A 16,121-nucleotide genomic window follows, 5' to 3' on the forward strand; every position below is an offset into this window, starting at 1 on the left:
TTCAGAAACCAGGATACTGCCTCAATGCCATCTCATGGAAGTATAGAGCGATTCAGCATCCACAGTCACCATGTACATGTTGTCCAAATGTAAATCATCCAGTCTGTGAAGTGTCACAGTGGTATCTTTAATATGTGATGGTAGAGAAGTCGCAAAGGGTTTCAGGTAAGTGTCTATGAATTGGCCCACTACATCACAAAGTCTAATAATAATAATAATAATTTTTATTTATATAGCGCCAACATATTCCGCAGCACTTTACAATTAAGCGGGGACATGTACAGTGTTGTGAATTCCGCTCTTGGGCTCCCTCCGGTGGTTGTAAGTAGCACTTTTGTGAATTCTGCTCTTGGGCTCCCTCCTGTGGTTTTGAGTGGTATAGCTGCTTCTTGGATTTAGCATCAGCAGCTGCTTCCACTGATCGTCTTTCTGGCTCGGCTATTTTAGTCTGGCCTTATCCCTCAATCAATGCCAGTTGTCAATTGTTCCTGCTTGGAGCCACTGCTCTTTTGGATTTCCCTGACACTCTGTCCAGTTCAGCAAAGATAAGTCCTTGTTTGTTCTTTTGCAGTCCACTTGTTGTGGACTTATTGTCCAGCTTATCAGTATGGATCTATTTAGCTAAGCTGGAAGCTCTGGGCTGCAGATTTTGCCCTCCACACCTTTAGTCAGGTGTGGAGATTTTTTGCATATCTCTGCGGTGGACTTTTTCTAGTTTTTATTACCGACCGCACAGTATCCTTTCCTTACTGTCTATCTAGCTAGAAGTGGCCTCCTTTGCTAAATCTTGTTTCCTACTACGTATGTCATTTCCTTCTCCTCTCACAGTCAATATTTGTGGGAGGCTGTCCTATCCTTTGGGGATTTTCTCTGAGGCAAGATAGCTTTCCTGTTTCTACCTTTAGGGGTAGCTAGTTCTCCGGCTGTGACGAGGTGTCCAGAGAGTGACAGGAACATCCCACGGCTACTGCTAGTGTTGTGTTAAGATCAGGAACTGCGGTCTGTATAGTTACCATCTGCTCAGAGCTAGTCGCATGTCGCTCCTAAATTACCAGTCCATAACAGTACAGACAATAAATTCAGTACAAGTTAAGACAATTTAAAAATTTAAACAGAGACATTAGGAGTGAGGTCCCTGCTCACAAGCTTACAATCTACCTAAGATTACCACCCTCAGTCTGTACCCCTTTCACCATAGTACACCAACCAGACTAACAAGGTAATATGAACACTAGTAACGAAAAATACCAAGCATACAAATATAGTCACACATATAATAGAGGAATGCACCAGGGAGTGGAGGGTGGAGTTAAACCAAAGTAGAAGAAAGGGAATTATCACACACTCAAAACCTAACAACAGTCACAGATAAACTCACCTTTTAGTATAATAGCCAACAACAACCTCCAGCCATGCAGCATAAGCTACCTCTGACAATGAGTGCTAGCAAGTGCCTAGTTTGTATCCGAGATGGGAGTGGCTAACAGTGCACAGCTGAGAGCCTAAAGAAATTTACACCTTTTAAGAAGAAGGTGAAGTGCTTCTAATCAGTGCAGGAGTAGGAGAAATCAGGCACTGCGGTCTTTTGGCTCCTCTCTTTCACAGTAAACCCGTGACAATACCTTTGATAAATGTAGCCAAGGAGTTCTATTTAACCTCATTGGTCAACACTACTTGTTTACAAAATGCATCAGGCTTGTCTAAATGTTCTTTTGCATACTTCTGACTCTGAATTTTATGGTGAGGATGCTGGAGAGGTTTTCTTCTGATTACTCTTCCATGAAGGCCATATTTGTGCAAGTGTCTGTGAACAGCAGAACAATGTACCAGAACTCCAGAGACTGCTAAATCTTTCTGAAGGTCTTTTGCAGTCAAGTGGGGATCCTGATTTGCCTCTCTAGCAATCCTATGAACAGTTCTCACTGAAGTTTTGCTTGGTCTTCTAGACCTTACCTTGACTTCCACTGTTCCTGTTAACTGCCATTTCTTAATTATATTTTATACTGAGGAAAGAGCTGCTTTAAAAACCTTTGCTATATTCTTATAGCTTTCCCCTGCTTTGTGGACCTCAACCATTTTCATTTTCAGTGTACTAGGCAGCTGCTTAGAAGAAACCATATATGCTGTTCTACAGCACAAGGTTAGAAGAACTGTTTTTTTAAAAAGCTAGGAAATTTGCATCACTTAGCCTTTCCCAACAATCATAGTGAACAAGTCATAATTAGTGTTGAGCGATATCGTCCGATACTTGAAAGTATCGGTATCGGAAAGTATCGGCCGATACCGGCAAAGTATCGGATATAATCCGATACCGATACCCGATACCAATACAAGTCAATGGGACTCAAGTATCGGAAGGTATCCCTGATGGTTCCCAGGGTCTGAAGGAGAGGAAACTCTCCTTCAGGCCCTGGGAACCATATTAATGTGTAAAATAAAGAATTAAAATAAAAAATATTGATATACTCACCTCTCAGACGCAGCCTGGACATCACCGCTGGTAACCGGCAGCCTGCTTTGTTTAAAATGAGCGCGTTCAGTACCTTCCATGACGTCACGGCTTCTGATTGGTCGCGTGCCACTCATGTGACCGCCACGCGACCAATCACAAGCCGTGACGTCATGCCTCAGGTCCTAAATTCCTAATTCTAGGAATTTAGGACCTGGGAATTACGTCACGGCTTGTGATTGGTCGCGTGGCGGTCACATGGGCGGCCGCGACCAATCACAAGCCGTGACGTCATCTAAGGCCCTGAACGCGCTCATTCTTAGGAAGGAAGGCTGCCGGAAAGAAGCCGAGGGTGAGTATATTCCTATTAGGTATATACTCACCCTCAGACGCGCCCTGCTTCTTTCCGGCAGCCTTCCTTCTTAAGAATGAGCGCGTTCAGGGCCTTAGATGACGTCACGGCTTGTGATTGGTCGCGGCCGCCCATGTGACCGCCACGCGACCAATCACAAGCCGTGATGTAATTCTCAGGTCCTAAATTCCTAGAATTAGGAATTTAGGACCTGAGGGATGATGTCACGGCTTGTGATTGGTCGCATGGCGGTCACATGAGCGGCACGCGACCAATCAGAAGCCGTGACATCATGAAAGGTACTGAACGCGCTCATTTTAAACAAAGCAGGCTGCCGGTTACCAGCGGTGATGTCCAGGCTGCGTCGGAGAGGTGTGTATATCAATATTTTTTATTTTAATTCTTTATTTTACACATTAATATGGTCCCGATACCGATTCCCGATACAACAAAAGTATCGGATCTCGGTATCGGAATTCCGATACGGCAAGTATCGGCCGATACTTGCGGTATCGGAATGCTCAACACTAGTCATAATCCTAACAGGCTAATTAAGGTCTAAAACCTTGGTCAAATTTATCTGAGTACACAAATCTCCAGTGTTGCCCAACCTTTTGTATCAGCCCATTTTCCTTTTCATACTTTTTGAAATGTAAAAAATGAAAATATATATTTTATGCTTAAAATACAAAGTAAATGCGTCGTCTTTAAAGGGACACTGTCACCTGAATTTGGAGGGAACAATCTTTAGACCTAGGGGCGGGGTTTTCGGGTGTTTGATGCACCCTTTCCTTACCCGCCGGCTGCATGCTGGCTGCAATATTGGATTGAAGTTCATTCTCTGTCCTCCGTAGTACATGCCTGCACAAGGCAATCTTGCCTTGTGCAGGCATGTACTACGGAGGACAGAGAATGAACTTCAATCCAATATTGCAGCCAGCATGCAGCCGGCGGGTAAGGAAAGGGTGCATCAAACGCCCGAAAACCCAGCCCCTAGGTCTAAAGATTGTTCCCTCCAAATTCAGGTGACAGTATCCCTTTAACTTTAGGCCTTTTAGAGATTATTTAGTCTTCTGCTTGCTTAACTGTCCATAATAACAGTAATTTTGACCTGGGGTGCCAAAACTTTTATATGCCACTGTATGTGTATCTACCTGTATGTCTCGTATGTGCCTCTATATATATTTATCTACCTGTATATCTGGTGTTTGTGTATCTGCCTTTGATGAATATCCTTAGTAGTGTGATTGATTTCTTTATGATATAGTATGTGCAGTAATAATTGTGCGCATGATGTGTCTTTTTATGCTTATCCAGTGTACAGTTGAAATCAGTTTACATACTCTATATAAAAAGACACATATGCATGTTTTTCTCAATATCTGTCATGAAATCAGAATAAACCTTTCTCATTTTAGACCAATTAGAATTACCATAATTATTAATATTTGCCAAATGCCAGAATAATGAGAGAGAGAATGTTTTAAGGCATTTTTTCTACTTAATGCAAAATCAAAAGTTTACATACACTAATATTACTATGCCTTTAAACAATTCTGGAGTGCCCACATGATGATGTCATGTGTTTGGAAGCTTCTGATAGTTTTTTTTTGGCAACATCTAAGTTAATTAGAGACACACCTGCAGATGTATTTTAATGTACACCTAAAACACACTGCTTCTTGTGCAGCATCATGGGAAAGTCTAAGGAAATCAGCCAAAATATCAGGAAGGGAATTGTGGACTTGCACAAGTCTGGCTCATCCTTGGGTACAATTTCAAGATAGCCGAAGGTGCCTCATTCATCTGTACAAACAATTATATGCAAGCAAAAACAAGATGGGAATGTTCAGTCATCATACTGCTCAGGAAGGAGATGGGTTCTGTGTCCCAGAGATCAACGTGCTTTGGTCCGACATGTACATATCAACCCAAGTACAAAAGCAAAAGACCTTGTGAAGATGATGGTGGAAGTTGGTAGGATTGTGTCAATATCCACAGTGAAACGAGTATCAACGAGTACTATTTCTAAAAGGGGCTGAAGCCCTGTGATTGGCTGCAGTGGTCACATGTGACATTACCACTGCTGCCTGTAAACATAGATGGTGTCATAGCAGAGAGACATTAATAGATCAGGTGAAAATGAGTAACTCTGATTTTATTATGTTTTCCCTAGCTCAAGCCAATGAGCACAAAAAAAATAACATGAAAGTCCCCTTTATTAAGAGGGGACCATACACAATTCTTGAACAGGGGCACTTTGCTCTCAGTGTCTGCCCCTGATATATATGATTTACAAGTGTACTGTATTTGTATTAAGAATTTTATTACTAGGGTTATGAGCTCAAAGGGTATATATATACTGTATATACAGGCAAAAGAGACTTTCTCCACTATCTCTGCTGGTTTCTTATAATAATTGGAGAACAAGCAGAAAATGAAATTACATGTGATGAGGCTAATCACTGTGCGTTAGTACAGGATGGCTATCAACTGATTGCAACTTGACAAGGCTTATTAAATATAATTCAACTCATTTGCATGTGAAGAAAGATGTGAAATAAATAGAAAAGACATCAATATTCAGATTTTTTTTAAATCACGCAAACATTGTGTGTACAGCAAGACTTGTGTTTCTTTGTAATCATGTCAATGAAGTAAGTATGAATCTCTTAGAAGAAAATGGTAGGGAACATTTATGATGGAAATGATGGCTGTGATTATATGGTTGCATAATTACTATGTAAGTGTAGTCTATACATATATATATATATATACTGTAGAATGCATTTATAGATGTGGAACATATTAGCCCCTCAGCCAATTTTTATTTTTTCCCTAATCTATCATATTTAAATGTTTCCAATCATTCCACCAATTTTTGTATAAGATAAGGATGACTTGAGTAGCCATAAAATGGAATTCTGAAATGATCATTCCATTGATTGAAAGTAAAGATTTTTTCAAAACATATATCACCCATGTGAAAAGTAATTACGATAACTTGCAATTAGTCTCTTAAATTGCTGAAGAGAAATGTTAAAGATTACATTAGCATGACCTACTCATTTAATGTATTGCCAAAGCATGTCAATACAATTCAAATCAGGACATTGACTCACTCAAAAACTATTTTCGTTATCCAACTCAAAATTTTTTCCAATATCTGTACATTCAAGAGTCTGCAAAATCACTAGAACATGCCCTCATCATCTCCCGCATCAACTACTGCAACCTCCTGCTCTGTGGCCTCCCTTCTAACACTCTTGCACCACTCCAATCTATCCTAAACTCTGCTGCTCGACTAATCCACCTGTCCCACGCTATTCCCCAGGCTCTCCGCTCTGTTAATCTCTTCACTGGCTCCCCATTGCCCAGAGACTCAAGTTGAAAACCCTAACCATGGCATATAAAGTCATCCACAACCTGTCTCCTCCATACTTATGTGAGCTAGTCTCCTGATACTCACCTACACACAACTTCTACTCCCCTCTTATCTCATCTTCCCACAATCGCATACAAGATTTCTCCCGTGCATTCACTCTACTCTGGAATTCTCTAACCAACATATCATATTCTCACCTACCATGGAGACCTTCAAAAGGAACCTGAAGAACCACCTCTTCCGGCAAGCCTGCAACCTGCAGTAACCATTGTTCCACCAAACTGCTGCACGACCAGCTTTACCCTCACCTATTGTATCCTCACCCATCCCTTGTAGACTGTGAGCCCTTGCGGACAGGGTCCTCTCTTCTCCTATAACAGTCAATGACTTGTGTTGTTTAAATTATTGTAATTGATTTTTTTATACATACCCCTTTTGGCATGTAAAGCGCCATGCAATAAATGGAACTATAATCTACTATATAATTGTCTAAGGGTCACTTCCGTCTGTCTGTCTGTCACGGATATTCATTGGTCGTGGCCTCTGTCTGTCATGTAATCCAAGTCGCTGATTGGTCGTGGCAAAACAGCCACGACCAATCAGCGACGGGCACAGTCCGGCGGAAAAATGGCCGCTCCCTCCTCCAAGCAGTCAGTGCCCGCTCCATACTCCCCTCCAGTCTGCCCTCACACAGGGTTATTGGCAGCGGTAACGGACCGCGTTATGCCGCGGTGTAATGCACTCCGTTACCGCTGCTATTAACCCTGTGTGACCAACTTTTTACTATTCATGCTGCTTACGCAGCATGAATAGTAAAACGATCTAATGTTAAAAATAATAATAAAAATAAAAAATCGTTATATACTCACCGTCCGTCGGCCCCCGGATAGACAACAGGCCTTTCCCACTCGCGACGCTCCGGTAACCGGTCCATGCTGCAATCTCGCGAGATGATGACATAGCGGTCTCGGGATACTGCTACGTCATCATCTCGCGAGACCGCAATGCACTCTTGAGACCGGAGCGCACGAGCAGCGTCGGTAACCGCTTCGCTTGGATCCGGGGGCTCTGGAAGGTGAGTATATAACTATTTTTTATTTTATTTCTTTTTTTTTAACAGGGATATGATGCCCACATTGCTATATACTATGTGGGCTGGGCAATATCCTACATGGGCTGGGCAATATCCTACATGGGCTGTGCTATATACTATGTGGCTGGGCAATATACTACATGCGCTTGGCAATATACTGCGTGGCTGGGCAATATACTACATGTGCTGGGCAATATACTACGTGGCTGAGCAATATACTACATGGGCTGGGCAATATACTACATGGGCTGTGCTATATACTATGTGGCTGGGCAATATACTATGTGACTATACAACGTGGGCTGCGCAATATACTACATGGACTGCGCAATATACTACGTGGGCTGCGTAATATACAACATGGACTGCGCAATATACAACATGGGCTGCGCAACATACAACGTGGGCTGTGCAAAGTACTGCGTTGGCTGCGCAATGTACTGCTTTGGCTGCGCAATGTACTGCGTTGGCTGCGCAATGTACTGCATGGGCTGCGCAATGTACTGCGTGGGCTGCGCAATGTACTGCGTGGGCTGCGCAATGTACTGTGTGACTGTGCAATATACTACATGGGCTGTGCTATACACTACGCATACATATTCTAGAATACCTGATGCGTTAGAATCGGGTCACCGTCTAGTAATAAATAATAATAATAATCCATCCAAATGTGTACCTACTTCTGTGATTCAGATCATTGTTCTGCTGCATAACCCAACTGTGCTTGAGCTTTTCGTATACTGTGCAAATTGATCATAACTAGTGTTGAGCATTCCGATGCTGCAAGTATCGGGTATCGGCCGATACTTGCTGTATCGGAATTCCGATACCGGGATTCCGATACTCTTGTGGTATCGGGTATCGGAACAACATTAATGTTAAAATGTGTAAAATAGAGAATTAAAATAAAAAATATCGCTATACTCACCTGTCCGACGCAGCCGGGACCTCAGCGCAGGAACCGGCAGCGTTGTTTGTTTAAAATTCCCGCTTTTACTTGGTTACGCGAAGTCCCGGCTTGTGATTGGTCAGGGCGGCCATGTTGCCGGGCCGCGGACCAATCACAGCAAGCCGTGACGAAAATACGTCACGGCTTGCTGTGATTGGTCCGCGTCCCGGCAACATGGCCGCCATTAACCAATCACAAGCCGTGACGTAACGGGAGGCTGGAAACGCGCTCATTTTAAAAAGGGCGCGTGTCCAGCCTCCCGTGACGTCACGGCTTGTGATTGGTTGCGTCGCGGTCAACCAATCACAAGCCGGGAGGCTGGACACGCGCCCATTTCAAAATGAGCGCGTCCAGCCTCCCGGCTTGTGATTGGTTGATCGCGGCGCAACCAATCACAAGCCGTGACGTCACGGGAGGCTGGACACGCGCCCATTTCAAAATGAGCGCGTCCAGCCTCCCGGCTTGTGATTGGTTGATCGCGGCGCAACCAATCACAAGCCGTGACGTCACGGGAGGCTGGACACGCGCCCATTTCAAAATGAGCGCGTCCAGCCTCCCGGCTTGTGATTGGTTGATCGCGGCGCAACCAATCACAAGCCGTGACGTCACGGGAGGCTGGACACGCGCCCATTTTAAAATGAGCGCGTGTCCAGCCTCCCGTGACGTCCCGGCTTGTGATTGGTCAGGGCGGCCATATTGCCGGGACGCGGACCAATCACAGCAAGCCGTGACGTAATTTCGTCACGGCTTGCTGTGATTGGTCCGCGTCCCGGCAACATGGCCGACCTGACCAATCACAAGCCGGGAATTCACGTAACCAAGTAATAGCGCGATTTTTAAACAAACAACGCTGCCGGTTCCCTCGCTGAAGTCCCGGCTGCGTCGGACAGGTGAGTATAGCGATATTTTTTATTTTAATTCTTTCTTTTACACATTTATATGGTTCCCAGGGCCTGAAGGAGAGTTTCCTCTCCTTCAGACCCTGGGAACCATCAGGGATACCGTCCGATACATGAGTCCCATTGACTTGTATTGGTATCGGGTATCGGTATCGGATTGGATTCCGATACTGTGACGGTATCGGCCGATACTTTCCGATACCGATACTTTCAAGTATCGGACGGTATCGCTCAACACTAATCATAACTATGAGGAATTATGGCAATTTCCTCAGGTGTTCAGCTTGGTTCTTATCGACCTTGATAAGTCTTATATGTAGTGGTGGGTTTTTACTGAATGATCAAGTACAAAGAGCCGGCTTCCTACTGTTATTGATGGGAGCTGATATTCCAGTGAGAGCCTTTTACAGTTTCTGAATGACTCTTATTGGGGTAAAATGATGATATTTAGCAGATGATACGCTTCCCACAATGATGAAACACTGACCAAACAGCCATTTAATTGCTTAGCTGTAGTTGTAAGTGATTTTGGCGATGAGTGTGCAGGGGGTCTCGATTTTATCTTAAATACATCAGCATAATTCAGTACATCCCATTTGATAAGTAAGATTTTATTCAATATTTCACTGAACAATTTCCAAAATGTTGACAAGACGGTTACATAGAACATTTTTGAACCCATAACTTGAAAGTAAGGTTAAAAATATTTCTGTCATTATAAAATCTTCAGTTTTACTCAAATTCCATGATGCAAAATTAAAAACACCCCACATAAAAAACTACTACATCTAGTATTTTGTATGACTCAATTATTTTTAAGTATGAGAAAACACCGTGTGCACAGTCACAATATGGTGCATAGACTAGGTTCCCAAACCGTAAGTATAAACAAAAAAGAAAGTCTAGCACTCAACTTCGGTAAACGTGAAAAGACGCTTTTATTACGGATACCGCGTCTGAAGGCTGCACCCTCTCCCTGCAATCGGCACTGTCTTCGCCCATAGGTGCCACTATCTACCAGAGGTATTATCATCCACGAGTTTTTAATACCGCAATTCAGCATATACTACTTTCCTTATTTGTGCCGCATAGGGTTTTCCTCTATACCTTTATTTATAGCCTACATCTCCTGGCTCTTGCCTGACCCCACAGGCCTACACTGGCACGTGACTGATGAAAGTCCATGTTAGGACTGAAACGTTTCGAGTGCTACAAAATAAAAGCGTCTTTTCACGTTTACCGAAGTTGAGTGCTAGACTTTCTTTTTTGTCAATTATTTTTAAGGACAGCCACCAAATTTGTTTAAAAATTACCTCTTTTAGATCCTGGATGCTGAATGGAGAAGGATGTTCAACTTGCCTCTTCAAAATTCCCCATAGGTGTTCGATTGGGTTCAGATCGTGAAACATACTTGAGGAATGAATCACTTTCACTGTTCACTGTTCTTCAAAAATGCAGCAGATCTGTGTTTTGAATCATCATCATGTTGGAAAAGTGCACATCTACCAAGCACACAGAGTGATTGCAGCACCTTCTTAATCAATACAGAGCAGTACATTTGTAAATTCATAACACCATCAATACCCGATTGGGAGGGGGGTCTTATCTACACCTTCCTCCCAGACAAGGTTTTAAATGTGAGCTATGCCTCATTTCCTTTCATTTCCCCATTTAGATGAAGCCTGGTTTGGCACATGGACATTAGAGATGGGGACCATCCATATTTAAGTACATCTTGACATGGTTGGATGGCTTTTGCATTCTTTGATCAAAATACACTAAGTACCTTGCTTTTATAAGACTTACAGCAATAGTGGAGCTCAGGAATTCATTAATCACAGTGTGTTGATGCATCGTGTATATGTTTCTATATTTGCCAGGCAACATACTTGTGCTCCTTTTCTTTGATTTAATGCTATAGATGTGCAAGCAATATATGTTTTGTCTGCTTTTTTGTATTTTTATTTATTACTGTGAATTGTGCATCACATCTCAGGAAGGGGATATATTACTAAATGTGATGACAAAACTTGTGACTCTTTATTAAACAAAGATTTAAACTCTTTTACAACTTAGTATGTTTATCATTTACTTCTATCATACATATCACTTATTGCAATTGACTTTCCAGGTTTCTCTCTATACATGCATATTTGTATTTTGTCTTTTGGATCACAATCTTGCTGAATAGCCCAATTATGCTTCAGCTCACAGATAGATGACCAGACGTTCTTTTTAAGAATTTTCTAGTACATTGCAGAATTTGTGGTTCATTAAAATATAACAAGCTGTCTCAGGCCTTGGCTGAATAACTTATTGCCTTTTACCAATGCTGTATTATTGTCCTTCAAGGTTTACAAAGGCTTTTTTCACTTGATTATTCTTCACTTAAAATCCTTCATAGTACGCAAGAGCAGGGAACGAGCGTCTCTGGAGTAGATTGCATGAAATTTAGCATTCTAGAAAAACAATCAGTTCATCTCCACAGTAACTTAAATCTACAATGCTGTTGACTTGATGAAACTGAAATGTGGCAATGAGAGGTAGCCACAGGCAAGGCATTAGTCATGGTTGCTCTGGCATATTACATGAAAGTGGAGGTCACGGCTGGGTGTGTGGACTTGTGCTGTGACCGGATTACGCCCGTGCAGACCTTATGCAACTGATGTTGCAGGTTTGCCAGGACCAGATGATTCACAGTTCAATGAGGGAGACCAACGTTCACTAATAAACTCTTTACTAAACAGAAACTTGATAAGGGATAGTGGGTACAAAGATTTATGGACGTTTCATTTACAGTACAAAGCATTTTACATACAGTATCCTTCCTTTGTAGTTGTTAGGACTCTGAACATTTTTTACCTTTTGTGCATTACTGCCCTTTTCCAAGATGGCGTCTTTGGTCTCATGTGCACTATGTCTCCTGCTATAAAACTCCACCCCAGCCTTCAGTCTGTGCTAGAGTATTCTGCCTTGCATCCAGCTCCTGACCTCTGATTACTCCCTGGCTATACACCTGCTCCTGTGAACCTGTGTGGTGATCCTGCTACTCTGCTCTGAGTTCCTGCTGCATACACCAGTGTTATGACCTGGTGGGTACGGAGCGGTACTGAGATGACCTGGTGGGTAAAACCAATCATGGACTCGCTTAGAGGAGGTAGCAGCTCCACAGACAGTAATCACTGATATGACTTAGTGAGTACGGAGCAGCACTGAAATGACCTGGTGGGTAAAGCCAAAGTAGTACTAGCTCTGAGGAGGTGGTAACTTTACTGACCGCAATCCCTACTCCTAACACCAACACTAGAAATAGCCATGGAGCATACCTAACTCTGCCTAGATGCCTCTGCACAGCCTAAGAACTAGCTACCCCTGAAGATGGAAACGGAAAACTATCTCACCTCAGAGAAACCCCCAAAGGAAGATAGCCCCCCACAAATATTGACGTTGAGTGGAGAGGGAAATGACAAACTCAGAAATGAAACTAGATTTTTAGCAAAGGAGGCCAATACTATCTAAATAGACAGAGATAGAAAAGGTTACTGTGCGGTCAGTATAAAAACTAAAAGTCCACGCAGAGTTTACAAAAATAACCACCACACCGACTCACGGTGTGGAGGGGCAAATCTGCGACCCCAGAGCTTCCAACTAGCCGGAATTTTTCATAATGACAATCTGGACAAAAGAGACATAAATTGAACTGAACAGAAGGTCATAAGCAGGGAAACACCCAAAAACTAGCAGACTTATCTTAAGCTGAAAATGGACTGGCCAACAGAGAACTTCCAGGAAAGGACTGAATCCACAGGAAATACATTGACAGCTGGCATCCACTAACAGCCAAAAGCCCAGTTAAATAACAAGGCCAGGAAACCGATTAGTGAACGCAGCTGCTAAGTTCCACTTGAAACCACCAGAGGGAGCCCAAGAGCAGAACTCCCAAAAATACCATTCGCAACCACAGGATGGAGCCCAAGAACGGAATTCACAACACACCAGTTCCAGTAATCCTCCTTCATCTGCTGTTCGTGTTTACTTCCATCTGCATTTGCTGGTCATGTAAGCTGTTGCTGCTTTGCAATAACTTGAGACTATTAACCAGGCCTCCCTGGTTGAGCTAAGATAGGATTTGAACTGCCTAATAAGCATATATATCTGTGCCTGGACTAAGACAAGGATTTATTCATGTCAAGTATCCTCAAGAATAACTGTGCTTCATAGACTTTCTGCTTGATTGCATTTTCCTCTGAAGTTTCTTATAGACTTCTAAGCTGTGTTTATTATTTGCACCAAGTGTTGTGGACTTGAGTTTCTCTCTGAACCTGTTTGAATCACCGTGTGATAATATGGACTTTACCACTTATAAAACTGTGTCCTGTAGTTGTCTTGTTCCACGCAAAGAGTCTCCTGAGTTATCCCCTATAATTATTACAGTAGTATACTCCAGGGCTATTTAAGTCTACTATTTCTTCCAACTTGACCACAACCCAGCTTTAATGGTACAGTCCTGTTTAACTAGTCTTCTTCACTTGATCAGTAGTGTTGAGCGATACTTGAAAGTATCGATATCGGAAAGTATCGGCCGATACCGGCAAAGTATCGGATCTAATCCGATACCGATACCCGAATACAAGTCAATGGGACTCAAGTATCGGACGGTATCCCTGATGGTTCCCAGGGTCTGAAGGAGAGGAAACTCTCCTTCAGGCCCTGGGATCCGTATTAATGCGTAAAATAAAGAATTAAAATAAAAAATATTGATATACTCACCTCTCCGACGCAGCCTGCACCTTACCGAGGGAACCGGCAGCCTTCTTTGCTTAAAATGCGCGCGTTTAATGCCTTCCGTGACGTCACGGCTTCTGATTGGTCGCATGCAGCCCAAGTGACCGCGACGCGACCAATCACAAGCCGTGACGTAATTTTCAGGTCCTGAATGCCTAGAATTAGGCATTTAGATCCTGAGATTCAGCTTGTGATTGGTCGCGTCGCGGTCACATGGGCGGCACGCGACCAATCAGAAGCCGTGACGTCACGGAAGGCATTAAACGCGCGCATTTTAAGCAAAGAAGGCTGCCGGTTCCCTCGGTAAGGTGCAGTCTGCGTCGGAGAGGTGAGTATATCAATATTTTTTATTTTAATTCTTTATTTTACACATTATATCGATCCCGATACCGATTCCCGATACAACAAAAGTATCGGATCTCGGTATCGGAGTTCCGATACCGCAAATATAGGCCGATACCCGATACTTGTGGTATCCGAATGCTCAACATTATTGATCAGCGATTCTACATCGTATTTCTTTCACTACTGGCACCCTGGAACATATATTTACGTCAAAGGTTGACACCGAGGCTGCATCTTTCCCCCGCACTTGATGGCTTATTGAAGTGCCTTTAACAACCTTTGGTGGATCGGTGTTCCACCCACATCTCTTAACATTTAAATCCAGCTGTATATGACTGATAGTGGGATTAAACCCATGCCACCAGAAAGCATGTCACAAATCCAACCTACTGGTGCCCTGTCACGTGAGTGTAGGGTGCCGATGGGTTGCAATGACGTTTGGAGGTTTGCAGAAGAACCCCGTTGTTAGGGTTGGTGGAACACACTGAATATATATATATGAGACAGTAGGTGCATCCACCGTGCAGGAGAGAAACCTGCTGCTAGTAGCAGGTGGTACTATATGGTGGTATAAGCGAACTCTGTTACTTCACAGATTCACTACAAAAGAGAACGCTGTGCCCTGTTAACCTCACAGGAGATCACAGCTACCTAATAGAGCCAACAGTGGTCATGCAGTCAGAATAGCACACAAGCAACTCCTCTCCAGTGGAGCCGGAATTCTAATGGTTATATGCCAGCCATGAATCCACATACACAAAACTCCTCACCGGAGGTGCTGGTATTCTAGGGGCTTATTTCAGCCAAACCCTGACCACATACAACCATGACCACACTAGCGCTGAGCTCATAACATAGGTTTGATGCTAGCGCATGCGAACCTTTTATAGTTTTAGCACTCAAGGACCTTCCTAGTGGTCCAATAGGAACTGCTTCAGGACTTGCGCATGTGACCCCCGACCTCCAATGGGAAGTCGTCCTGTGGGCATGCCCAGTATGGGAAAAGCAGGAGTTAGTCCCCAGAAAGATCTGCTCACTGCTGATCAGCGCTGGCTACAAAGGCAGAGCCTGAAAGAACAGTAGTAACTAGTCACCCAGTATCAGCCTGAGTCAGACGTTGGGACCGACGTCTCTGCTGAGCAGGCTCCACTGCAGCTGGAGAAGAATGGGAGACCGCAGAGGAGATGGTTCGAGATGCCCCCTGTGCAGAGGCAGGAATTCGACACCTAACACCCGTGCATGTCATTATGAGTCTCTTGTGAACGTTGGCTCGTGATTTCTGATATACATAGCATTGCTGATACACTGCTTTGTATAGCACAGGCGATTGGACGAAGCTTCAGATCTCCTATGAAGACTTTTAAAGTCAGTAAAATTGTGAAAAAAGTTTTTAACAATATGAAAAAAGTAAAAAAAAACACAAAAGTCCAAATCACTCACCCTTTGCCCCATTAAAAATGAAACAATTAAAAAAATAAAAAATGCACATATTTGGTCTTTTTGTGTTCATAACATCCTAACAATCAAAATCTAAAAACACTTAATCTGATTGGTAAACCATGTAAAGAGAAAAAAAATCAACACTCTAGAATTACGTTTTTTTGTCCACTGCAACAGTGCAATAAAATGCAATATGAGGTGATCAAAACATCATATCTATCCCAAAATAGTATCAATAAAAATGTTAGCTCTAGTGATGGGCAAGCACTAAAATGCTTGGCTGCACACAGACATGCAGACACATGCACACAGATGCACACAAAAATGGCAATACTCACACTGGCTCTATGGTGGCTAGAGTCAGGGTGTGGCAGTAGTCTAGGTGGCAGGCTGGAGTCTAGCTGGCAGGCAGGAGTCTCACTGG

The sequence above is a fragment of the Ranitomeya variabilis genome, chromosome 3 (genome assembly GCF_051348905.1).
Source record: "Ranitomeya variabilis isolate aRanVar5 chromosome 3, aRanVar5.hap1, whole genome shotgun sequence".
In the NCBI taxonomy this organism is placed as follows: domain Eukaryota; kingdom Metazoa; phylum Chordata; class Amphibia; order Anura; family Dendrobatidae; genus Ranitomeya; species Ranitomeya variabilis.